The sequence below is a fragment of the Micropterus dolomieu genome, linkage group LG01 (genome assembly GCF_021292245.1).
Source record: "Micropterus dolomieu isolate WLL.071019.BEF.003 ecotype Adirondacks linkage group LG01, ASM2129224v1, whole genome shotgun sequence".
Classification (NCBI taxonomy): Eukaryota; Metazoa; Chordata; class Actinopteri; order Centrarchiformes; family Centrarchidae; genus Micropterus; species Micropterus dolomieu.
Genome location: NC_060150.1, coordinates 33,317,155 through 33,329,091, shown reverse-complemented (window position 1 = coordinate 33,329,091; position 11,937 = coordinate 33,317,155). Strand labels below are relative to the sequence as shown.

General features: G+C 42.4%; 1 long non-coding RNA gene across 1 annotated transcript; it reads right to left on the bottom strand.

Moving 5' to 3' along the window:
- Positions 1-926: 926 nt before the first annotated feature.
- On the bottom strand, positions 927-10,522 carry LOC123981102. The gene is made up of 5 exons (XR_006827677.1): positions 10,431-10,522; positions 9,773-10,012; positions 6,939-6,986; positions 3,389-3,425; positions 927-1,257 (listed from the first exon to the last, which is right to left on the bottom strand). It is a non-coding gene; the product is annotated as an uncharacterized LOC123981102 (long non-coding RNA).
- Positions 10,523-11,937: the final 1,415 nt, after the last annotated feature.

The window sequence follows — 11,937 nt, the reverse complement described above, 5'->3', positions numbered from 1 at the left end:
CCTACACAGGTTTCGGGATATGTTTGGTAATTCAGTTAAATTATTTAATTAGACCTCAGCCTCAAAGAGAGTAAGGAGCAATAAAGTTCAGAGGGGCTCCGGTGTAATAAACCATTAGCAGGAGGAGGCAGCCGCTGGTGTGTACAGTAATGCAGTGTAAATCATCACAGAGTGGCTGCCATTAGGAGGCTTAAGCCAGAAACCTGTAGTCAGCTGCCAGGGGCCCTGATCCGGTGCAGAGTGGAACCAGATCCGGCAAACAGAGGTGTTTAGAGCCGGGGTATAGGAGGAAGGGTGCAAGGAGAGTATAGGGGAACAGCTGAGGAGATTCCCAGGGTGTGTGTGCCCCCCCACAGGTCTCTCCCCTGTAGGATAATGGTGGCGAGGAGAAGCAGCGGGACTCGGCCTCATCCCTCTTCATTCCCGGATAGCTCGTATTCTTTTGCTAAGTGACACTCCTCTATCACCCCCTGACACACACGCATATGCACATCCTTCCCAGGACCCTCTCTTTCTCTCTCCCTCTCTGCCTACCAGTTCAATGGCACATTGGAGCCAAAACTGGACAAATTACAGGACATGTGATAGGCTATGTGTCATGCGCCGTTCATTCTTTTACTTTGAAAAGCTGGCGTTGTTGATTCAGCCTCAAATTTAAAAAATGTGGCTCCGAGGGCTTAGATAAAGAAACACTTTATTTGAGACGTATATATGAGAACTTGCAGCTTAGATCAATAAAATTAAGAAATGGATGTTTTTCAAATAACTATTTGGACTTTTAGGATGATGAAGTTGTTTTTTGCATGGGAGAAAGAGAGCAGTGACAAACCTCTATCTATATGTGGGCTATTTTTTCATAGTATCATCACCGTCAGAGGGAAATAGCAAATAAATAAATTTTAAACACAACAGTAACTCTGATTTTTATGCATTTTTAATTAAAACGTTTCCTTAAAATGTTTTATCCCTGCGAACAAAAGAAAATATCAAAAGTAATAATATTAAACAGTATTTAGGATATAATATGCTCAACAAATAACTCTTAATAATGTGAATTAAATCAAAGCTGTTGCATGCAGCTACACCATATGCCCCTGTAAAATGAGCCGTAGCGGAATCACTTCATCGCCCCGGCGTAGCGTCTTCCCGGGGCTCAGCGGCGCCTTGTCCACTCGCCTGCCGCGCGGAGTGAAGCGGTGAGCGGTCAGCCAGCCGTTCCAGCCCCCGCTGCCTGCGGCTACCGGCGAAAAGAAAGCTCTGGAAAACCGAGAGGGGAGACTAACTTCACTGTGCGCCAAGAGCATATCAACTCAGCGGTGATTTAAATAAGTGATGCTGTCTGCTATTCCCCTCCGAAAGGGGAAATGCAGCTCTGCAGCAAAAGAGCTTCAAGCAGCAGATCACTGCGTCCTTCAGCTGAGGCTCCCCGTAATGCCGAACCATGAAAGATTTTCAGAGCATTCAAAATCTTTGCAAATGTTGGAATAAGCTACAAAATAATTTTCACACACTCTCCTGAAATTATATAAAATATTAGTATGTCCACTTACTGAAGCAGAAAGCGAGTGGACACCGCTCTACTGTGATATGTATTGCAAAACTTGCAATGTACATATAGCCTATAGCATAACATTCTTGTTTAATGTAACATACATGTAGCTGAGGGTCTAGTGATGTTATGATAGGCACATTTTTAAATAAACATATGACAATCATCTTATGATTATGTGACTGTGGCCTATATAATATATTACAGTAGCCTAATATTTTATGATATTCATAAATTAACTTGTATTGAGGTTTTGGTAACTTTGTTCTTCTTTAATCAATTAATTATCCACTATATTACTATAATTTCACTATATTCCACTAGGATAGGATAGGATAGTTTGCTGTGATGTTTGTGTAAAATGCACAGCCTCCTATCTGCGACCTCCAGTTTTAAAGATCATCGACCAAAGCAGGCAACTGCAGGGAAGCTACATGAACCACACGGAAATGCACTAAATTATGTATAAATTCAATTAAACTCATCCAGAACCCCCGTTTTTCCTTTGCAAATTGGCATTTTTCTTTGGCTTCTAAATGTCTTGTTGTTTTTAAAGCATGATTTGTCCATTTAACTATGGGAGTGTGGTAAAAATATATTTTATTATTTATTTACATATAAATTTATTTATAAGACAACTACAGGTAACAGGCCGAATTTATAGGGATGTTTTGAGGACCTGTAACAAATAAAATGGAAAATGGAAATTCATCATACACCCACACTTAGATATAATGCATTACATCCTACCTGGGCATAAAACAACAAAAAAAAGGACAAACGTCCATATTATATTTCCTGTATTTACCTTCACTGTGAATGGGCTCTGGGTGAAGAATGAAACACCATTATAGGGACAGGTAGTGCTGGCAGAGATGAATGTAATCTTGTGGGGTTATAATGAATGTGACGGGATATAGATCTGAGATTAGATCTGTTTGATCATCAGATAAAAATAGATCAGTCACCGACAGATGATTACTTATAATTACTTTCAAATGGCTGGCTATGTGAGAGGTCTATATTAGTGACGACAGGCTGGGGGAGTTTCACGTGTGTATGTGTAATAATTACATTAAAGGTGATATGGTTGGAGAGAGTCGCGTTATAAATTATTCCCTCTTTTTGTGTGTGTTTTTATGATTAGCCAATAAACATCAGGGAAAAGCTGCAGAAAGTGCGGGGTGGTGGGGGGGTCACTGCCTTGAGCAGTTGAGGGCTAAGTGCCTTGCTCAAGGACACTGCAGTGGTTTTTCAGGAAAATATGACTTGAAGCTTATTTCCAGTATTGAAATCAGAACATCAGATATTGGAGAGGAGTGGAACCACTGCTGCAATCACGATTAATGAGCCAACAACAAGCAAAGAGACCTGGGATTTCACCAACGGCAACAGCTGTTAAATGGTAAAAACCCAGGCTGCATAATGGTATAAGCTCATGTGTGTGAGTGTGAGTGTGTGTGTGTGAGTGTGAATGAGAGAGAGAGAGAGAGAGAGAGAGAGAGAGAGAGAGAGAGAGAGAGAGAGAGCCTTGCTCCTCCCCTGTTCATGCACCTATCAGCAGCCCTCATTTATTATGCAGGCTGGCGACCATGTGCTTGGTGGTGGTGGGGGTGGTGTGTGTGTGTGTGTGTGTGTGTGTGTGTGTGTGTGGGGGGGGGGGGGGGGGGTAGTCATGCAAATACAAATATGTTTGTGTTGAGCTTGTTGTATCAACTCTGATGACTGAAATATTACTCCAATAAGAGATGGATGTGAATGTGTTCATTCCTGCATGCATTATTTGAATATTTGAACATGGATCACACAGTCCTTGAAAATCACAGAAAAGGAGCTGACCTGTGTCTCTCTGCTAACTCCCATCTCTGCTGTTTCCCTGTAGAGAGAGAGAGAGACCACAAAAAGCCACTCCTGGTCAACTGTAAAAGCTTTTCCAAACAGGTAGCCTTAACACAACTGTGGCATCTGGGACTCCTAAAATTATTGGGAAGACATGAAAGTTAGAGAATCATCTGTGAGGTTTATATTTAAGCAGGCAAATTAATATTCTCACTGCTACAGATCAGATTAATTAACTTCTTTTTTTTTTTCTCTCATTGAAGGTTTGGACTTTAATGCTACCACTGGTTATCCAATATTTCCCATTACCCCCCAAAACATTTGTCTTCTTTCCTGCCCCATTAATCATGTGACGCCCCTCAGATTTATCTGGGGACCCACTGGAGGGGGTGCATCCCTCAAGTTGGGAAACACTAGACTGAACTACCTAATTACAGATAAAATAGTTAAAACTCCACATTGACCAGACAGGCTACAACAGTAAATTACTACTTGCATCAGTATTAACAATCTGATAATGTCATATAATAACATCAGTCATCCTAGGGACCATTTATCTGCAGTGGGGTACATTTAGGTACATTTTGCTCAAGTATTTTTACTTCAGTATGATTTAGAATGCATGACTTTTATTTATTTATTTTACATCATTGGTACTTTACATAAGTAGATAATCTTTGTTCTATCACTTATGTGTCTCTGTTATAAAGAATAGAATAAAAATAAAAAGAGCGGAAGTAAGTATACTGGAGTACCAAACACTGAATATTAATCAACAAATAGCAGGACTTCTTGATGTTCTTACAACTTATGCATTGTGATGCAAAAGACTAGTCCTCAACACTATGTAACTCAGTACATGCATATCTGTTTATCAGCTGCACAGAAACCCACCAGATCTGAGTTACATAGGAAAAGGCTCAATAATCTGCCCTGACACACTATACATGATTATAAAAGAGTATAATATAACTAGAAAGCGTATTCCCATAACTGGGAGGTATTTTTGATATTAAAAAGTAGTTTTCTCCATTAGTCTCCCTCATCCCACGCTGTTGACAAGCATTAGTGGCACGATTATAAAAGCTGTGGTCAAATCTTTTAAAAGTCCCAGGGTAATGTTGGAAATGGCCAGAGGAGAAGGGGAGAGGGGGATGGAAGAGGGATAAAGGGAGGAAGGGGAGGAGAGAAACTCAATCTAAAGCACCAGGTGCACCTTTTGTCAACATAATCTCCCAACCCTTGAGACCGCGCACACACTGGCCAACATACACAGCCTTTCATACGTACACATGCTGCCTTTCCAACCGGGGGATTTGGATGCTGGGTTGACTCTGGTCATATGTAAAAGGGGACACTTGGGTCACTGCGCCGCCAGACCGGGGATTTGGTCCATTTTGATTTAACCACATTTATGTAATAATCATATTGTAGTGATGATAGGGATTTATCACAACAAAGTTGACATTGTACAGAAAATTGTAGTCAAAAGAATACCTGTGCAGATTAGCATGAAGCAGGAGAAAGAAAAAATGAGCCTACATGTCTTCAGGGGAAATGCTGGCACATGTGAATTTAGAGCACATGTGCTCCTTGAGCACACACGTGTTTTCATGTGTGAGCCAGCTTTCACATTGTATTCTGACATCAAATGATTCTGCTTAAGATATTTATATACAGTAGATGAACAATTAACAAGTGATGAATTTAAATAAACATACTATAATGTAGAAGTAAGCCGATTTAAGGACATTTGTAAGGGTTTATTCATGTACTTGTCAACAACTACAACTCAACATGTGAAGTATGAATGTGTGAGCATGTGAATGAGTTTTCAACACACACTCAATAACAGTTTAAAACTGAGTCAAACCTGCCTGTGAGTGATTTGTACAAACACAATGTTCATGTGTGCAATCACATATCATTACACATTTAGTTTACAGCTATGTTCTCCTTCATATAAGAAGTTACAATTGTAGACAAGCACATAAATAAACATTTAAAGCCAGTCTATGTAACTTTGGAAAGAAGAAATAGCACTCTCTTCCTCTTGTAAATAAAATGTTTGGTCTGGTCAGACCAGGTTGGTGGCTAATGTTAGCTAATGTTAGCGAACTTGCTCTGCAAAGTGACATTACCGAGTCTGCTTTTTGACTTTATATCTTCTCTCTGCTTGTGCGACCATTACATTGTAGAATCTATCATTATCCTGTAACAACTAGCCTACATTATATTGGGTTGTAAAGCATTTTTAACTGCTTCTATCCTGCTTATAGATGCTAAATGGGTCACATGCAAACAGAAAATGCAGTGGATGAAAAAGGGGGTAAAAAACTAATTCTTAAACAGAAGGATATGCAGAGTGGGTGTGGTTGACTGAGCTCTCAGTTTGTCTGTGTGTGTGTTGAAGGGAACAAGACCTGAGCTCACACCCATTGTGAGCCTAGAGACATGTATTGACGCCTGTCAATCAGTCCACTGGGAAGACAAGGGGGGATCAGGGGGGTGTCTGTCTGTAGAATAGAAGCAGTTGTTGTCGTGCATCTAAAAGCTTGAAATGTTGAAAACCTTGGATTGTACAAAAACACATCCTTGAATAACATTACAGGCCATGTTAATCAATGCTTCTTACCACAGTGGATTTAAGCATACTGGGCACCCCTTGTCCACAATCCTTCACCCGTCATCCTTTAAGCTCGACCCCTAAACTCCTGTAAAGCCTCAAGTGGGGACAGAGCCAAGGACGAAGCAGGCTGCTCATTGTGATTTAATCTCTCTCTGCCTCTCTCTCTACTGCCAGAACAAACATCAAATATGGCCTCCTTATCAGGCCAGCCCTGCTCTATCTATCTATCGCCAATCAATATCTCCCATTCTGTGTGTGCAGGCTTGTATGTATGTGTGTGTGTGTGTGTGTGTGTGTGTCTCAAGGGCTGCACTAACTAAGGTCAAAGATCAGCTATAACCCTCCAGCGTAGAATGACAGACGTGGCCGGAGGGAAGCGAGATAAAAGAAAGGGAGGGGAGGAAAAAGACAGAAGGGAGATATTTATACCAGTTGTGTGTGTCCTAAACAACAGATCATAAAAAACGCTGTAATTGTTGTTATTATTGCTTCTGTTGTTTCTGCAGCAGGTAGCAGCAGGCAAACACCAGATCTGCTTACCTAGGTGAATGGCGGCCTTGAACAATGGGCTACAAGCTAAGTCAGTGCCCAACCACCTTGTTGGAAACACCACCAGCTAAACGAGCAACCGTGCGGCCACACAGTGGTGAGTGTAGCTCTTTATTAAATGCTTCCTTCAGTCACGGGGAATAGGAACGAATATCAAAAGGCTTTGGCATCTTGTACTTCCTGTTTGCAGCGAGGAAGGACACACACATATACACACACAGGAGTAGATTGAAGGTGGCATACATGCATGAAAGCCATTTTCTTCCCTGCATGGACATGAATTTGCATCGGAAAGAGAGTAAGTGTATACATATGCATGGGGGGGGGGGGGTTCTGAGGTGATATGACTGGTCTGTCTGTGCTTCTACTCACCATGAAACAGCTCCTTAAAGCTGCAAAATGCTGCCGGAGATGCAATGGCTGTTAGAGATAGAAGGAGAGAGAGAGAAAGAGAGTGTGTGTGTGGGGGGGTCCTTTGTTCTGTCAAGGACTTAACACAATCAGAGTGTACAGTGTGTCAGGAGCGCACAGGCATATATCAACTTCAATCTCTTTTTAATGAAAAATCCTGCCCTCTCTAATATGTGCAAATTAACCTCTTCTCCTCCCTCCCTCCCTCCTCCCCTTCTGCCGTTTCCCCTCCTCTCTCCCTTACTGAGGCCTCTCACTCCCTCTCTCGTCTCCTGCTCCCCACCCTCATTTCTGTGCCCTCTTCTTCCTCTGTTTTTGCTTCACTTTCGCCAATTTTTTCCTGTCTCCATGTCTGTCAGGGGCAAGACGATGGCAAGAGACGACAGAGACGGAGACTCTTGCTTTCCATTTGCTTGTTGCTTTAGCCCCCCCCGTCCTCACACACACACGCACAGAGTAATTATCTAGATCACTTAGTTGTAAAAAAATAAATAAATAAATTAGCAAAAAAACAAAGCACAAAAACATCACAAAGTCAGTGTCAGCAGCAGCATTAAAATTCACCCTCCATCCTCCCCTGCACTCTTTTGGTTTTCATCTCTGTCTCTCTTTGCTCCAACACACGCCGAATCATGCTATTACCCTGATTATCCTGATGAGTTGGTCAGATCCTCGCCTTCTCATTCTGCCCATGCTGATTGTAATTTAGAAATTACACCTAATGAGGAATTTTTAAAAACACGGCGGCCGCTCTGTGCTGCCAGCTCCATGCCGCTCCCTGCCCTAATGGATTTCCTGGTATGGAATCCATTTTTCCCCCCTTTCTGCCCTGCAGGGGGTCCAGCTAGCCAGGGCCTCCCTCCATCCCTCCCTCCTCTGCTCTCACCCCCTCCCTTACCATCCTACCCTCCACTCCCCCCTGTACTCCACTAATTGGGGGCGACTGGTTTTGGTGAAAAGAAGTCATAATCATTGTTTCTGCTGCTAATTAAAGTGGTTAAGTGTACGGGATCAGCTCGCAGAATGAGGAAATGAGTATGATTAAATTTACATTTTTTTATCTTAACAGCTAAAGTGCCAATTTCCTTTTTATGGTTTTGTTTAAGTTGTTTGAAAGTTAAACTCCATATGGCATATTTGCACAAGATATATGCATATGTTGGCATTTTTGTAGCGTCTCAAGAGACAATTTTTGTTGTAGTTGCTACAGCTTTACATTAAACTTGTATTTCATAGGTCATATCCTGAAAGATATATGTGCCTTTAAAGACATCAGAGAACCAACATAGCTTCTGTCACATACCATCTCTTTATTTTATGGAGTAATGCGATCCATCAAATATCTGTAAATTATAGTTTCAACCTGTTCTATTAGTCTCACAAACACCTGTAAGATGTGTGTGTGTGTTTTAGGGAGTATTATGCAGAAATGGTGGGTGGTGGGGTGGCGGTGCTGGGTGGGGAGGGTGACAAACACACTCACTCACACAGGCACACAATCAAATCAAAGCCATCAACAGCTTGTGATGAAGTGAGATGTCGTGGCATAAACAGAGTGTGCCGTTACCATGGAAGCCACTTTCACCTCACAGGCCGAGGGAGACAGGCCGAGAGACAGGAAAACACAAAGAGCTGACGAGACAGGGAGGGAGTGACAGAAAAAAAACAGTAACAGACAGACAGACAATGTGTTACAAGCGCTCCTTCAGCTACATTTAATAGCTTTTCAAACCCTTCTGGAGGTTTTTTTCGCCGGCTTCCTTTCCCTGGGAAACTGTATTTGTACAGTAAGCGTTCCAAAGAAAAGGAAAAGTTCATTGAAACGCTGTTTAATAGCTGGCTGAACATTCACAAGTTTAATGAGCACGTCGCAAAGCTACAGCAGCAGACGTACAGTGGCTGTAGAGGGGTTTTGCGGTTCTGGAGCCACATCTGTCCCTGTTTTGGCCCCCTTTTTTTTCATTCTTATTTTGGTTCTACTGCAGGTCACAGCCTTTTAGAATCTGACTTGTAGCAACATTTATTTTGTTAGAAACAGTCTATATTGTTTGGTAATGTTGCATCATCAGTTTATAACAAGTTTTATGACCATTTTTTTATCATATCATCTATTCGTCTCCCTTTGTCTGACATCGGTGTGGTGATCCTCCAGCAAACTTCCTGCCATCGCGCATGCATTTCACCTTGTGAGGAGAGCCATAAACAAGATTTAAAATTCACTCAGCTAGAACTGGAACAAATCACTGCCCGCATTTTTTGCGTTGCACTCAAGGTCCACTTCACTCACCAATTTATAATAATCAAGCCTGCTGCAGGAAATTGAACATAGCGACCTGGTCATATGACATCGTACAGGCTGTCTGAGCGGAGAATCACAAGCAAAGGGGCACTCTGGATATCTCCCTTCATTTGGCAGAGACACTAATGACAAATTTTCTTCCTTTATACTTTATAAATGATTCATCTTAGCCAAATGGGAACCTTTATCCATTTAATCCAGCTCATTTGCTCTCTCTGGGTTACAGCAGGTTACATTACTTCTAGAAAGGGCAGCATAGAGATTAAAAAAGGACAAGCTAATTTAGATGTGGCTTCAAAAGAGTGCAGAGAACAGATGAGCATTTCCGCTTATGAAGACATGATTTCCTTTGAGTCCAAAGTCTGTCAGGTCACTGTGTTTGCCATTTCCTTGCAGTCACTTATTTTACATGTTGGGATTTAGCCCCCCTGTGTCCTCTCTACCTCAAAGCCTCATGGCTGCCAAGTGAAAGAAGCAACCAGACTCTATAGCCTACCTTTCTGCGAAAAGGTCAGATGAGCGAGGCCGCTCTAGCAATCCTAGCTTTCGAGGTTTGCCAGGGAGGCTACAGAAGGTAATCAGAGGAAAATATGTCCTCTCCTCCTCCTCTTCTTTTAGCCCTCCATTAGACCAGCCGGCCTCTGTCTGGGAAAATTGATTTTCTCCCTCCCCTCCCTTTTTCCCCCTTCTTCTCAGGTTCCATTTGAGGCTTGTTCATCCACTCTCAAGAGCAGTTCTGCGAGACAGAGAGAAAAGAGAATAGTTAGGCCACGACAGGTTGTTCACACATATAGTTACCCACCCCTAACAGCAGCCACCAGAGCTCAAGTCTCATCTCTGTCGTCTGCGGACACACAGAAGGCCTGCATGAACTTCTTTCTTTCCTGCTATTTTCCCTCTTTACTCATCCTCATCTGCCTAATCCTTTCCTTCCTCTCCTGTTCTTTCTCCTTCTCTTCCTCTTTCTGCTGCTCTTCCACCAGTCTTCACACTTGCAACCGCCCCTCACCGCCCTTTTCTCAGAGCCAAGTCTTGGATCAATGCACCATTGATTTTCCTATCAATGAACATTAGTATGGATCAGACTACTGCTTGCACTGCTCTGGCCTGAAAACTACACACACACACACGTGCACGCTCATACGCATACATACATGCACTTAGGGCGCCTGTTGCCACAGGGACACAAGATTTCATCACTGCTCGGCCACAAGCACACACAAAAAAGGGACGAGCTGGGTGCTGTGGACAAAGGAGAAACAGCAATATAAATAAAGGAGGGTGGGCTTGATAAGAGAGAGGTTCTAGTTGAAAGCAGAGGAGCCAATCAATAACAGGAGTGACAGAAAGGGTAGGAAATGAAATCAGACCGAGCAGAGTTAGTGTTTGTTTCTGCGTAAAGGAAACAGTCATTGGTCAGCTCCCTGCTAGTCGATCCACTGCAGAATAATTCAGTCTGATTGGTATCCAGGCTGCTGATAATAGCTGCTGATCATGACAGTGAACGGATGTGTGCGCTTTAAACACCTTTGGCCGTCTTTCTCTTTACCTCTCCCACTCACACATAGGCAAGCACGAACACACACGCGCTCACATCTCTGCCTCCCTCTCACCCTATAATGGGCTCTGAGTCAGGTGGAGATTGACACTTTTCTTTCTGCTGTGCTCCCTTTGTGTCCAACATTGTATTCATTCCACACAAACCCACAGCGGCCTCTTGGAGAGCGCATTTCTGCACACATCAGCTACATTTTGCATCACCAAACAATGAATCTGTTCTTACACTCAGCATTACCATCTTCAATTAACACCGCATTTGGAGGGGGGGAAGTGGAAGGAGGAGAAAGAGAGCGGTAAATATTTTCTATTTTTTGTGTGGCCACAGAAGCCCACTGGACATCTACACTGACAGTCAGTCTACATTGTTTACTTTGATAAAGGAATGACTGTATAAAAGGATGTTTATAATCAACGGTCCCTTCCCGCATTAGGCGCCCTGTATGTTTTTGCAGTATGTGACTGTGTATACCTGGTCGTCTTTGGGCTTTTCTTAAGTAAACTTGCATCTTTCATAATTACATTTCCTCACATTCTCATCTCTTCCACTTGACAAACAGAGAGCGAAAGAGAGAGAGAGAGAGAGAGAGAGAGAGAGAGAGAGAAGCTGTGTGGACTGGTCTTGATAGAACAAAGAAACATCTTTCTTTGGGAGCGCTTGCATGAAAGTTGATCCTCAGTTAAGACCCCCGTACAAGGAAACTGAGATGCCTCAGGGCCGTCCTTCGCCCTGCCTGATTGTAAAGCGTTTTAATTTGGGCTGCAGTGGACGCTTGTCTGCCTCTCTTCCTATCCTGCCTACATGTAGGTGTGTGTGTGTGTGTGAACTAACACAATTAATAAACTTAACCAAAGTATTTCTAAAATAAAATTACATTTAGTTTAGTAAATTATTTACTTAGCATAATGAGTAATTTAGCTGTTTTTTTAGTTGCAGAATACATATTTTATTTTTTATTCTATCTATCTATCTATCTCCATACTCAACGGCTTGATAGTAGCAGCAGAATAGTCCCTAACAGGGACTTCTGGGCTTCAGCTGAAACTGTATATGAACATATTTTTCTTAAAAGGATCTGATTTTCACAACGTATTGTCAAACAG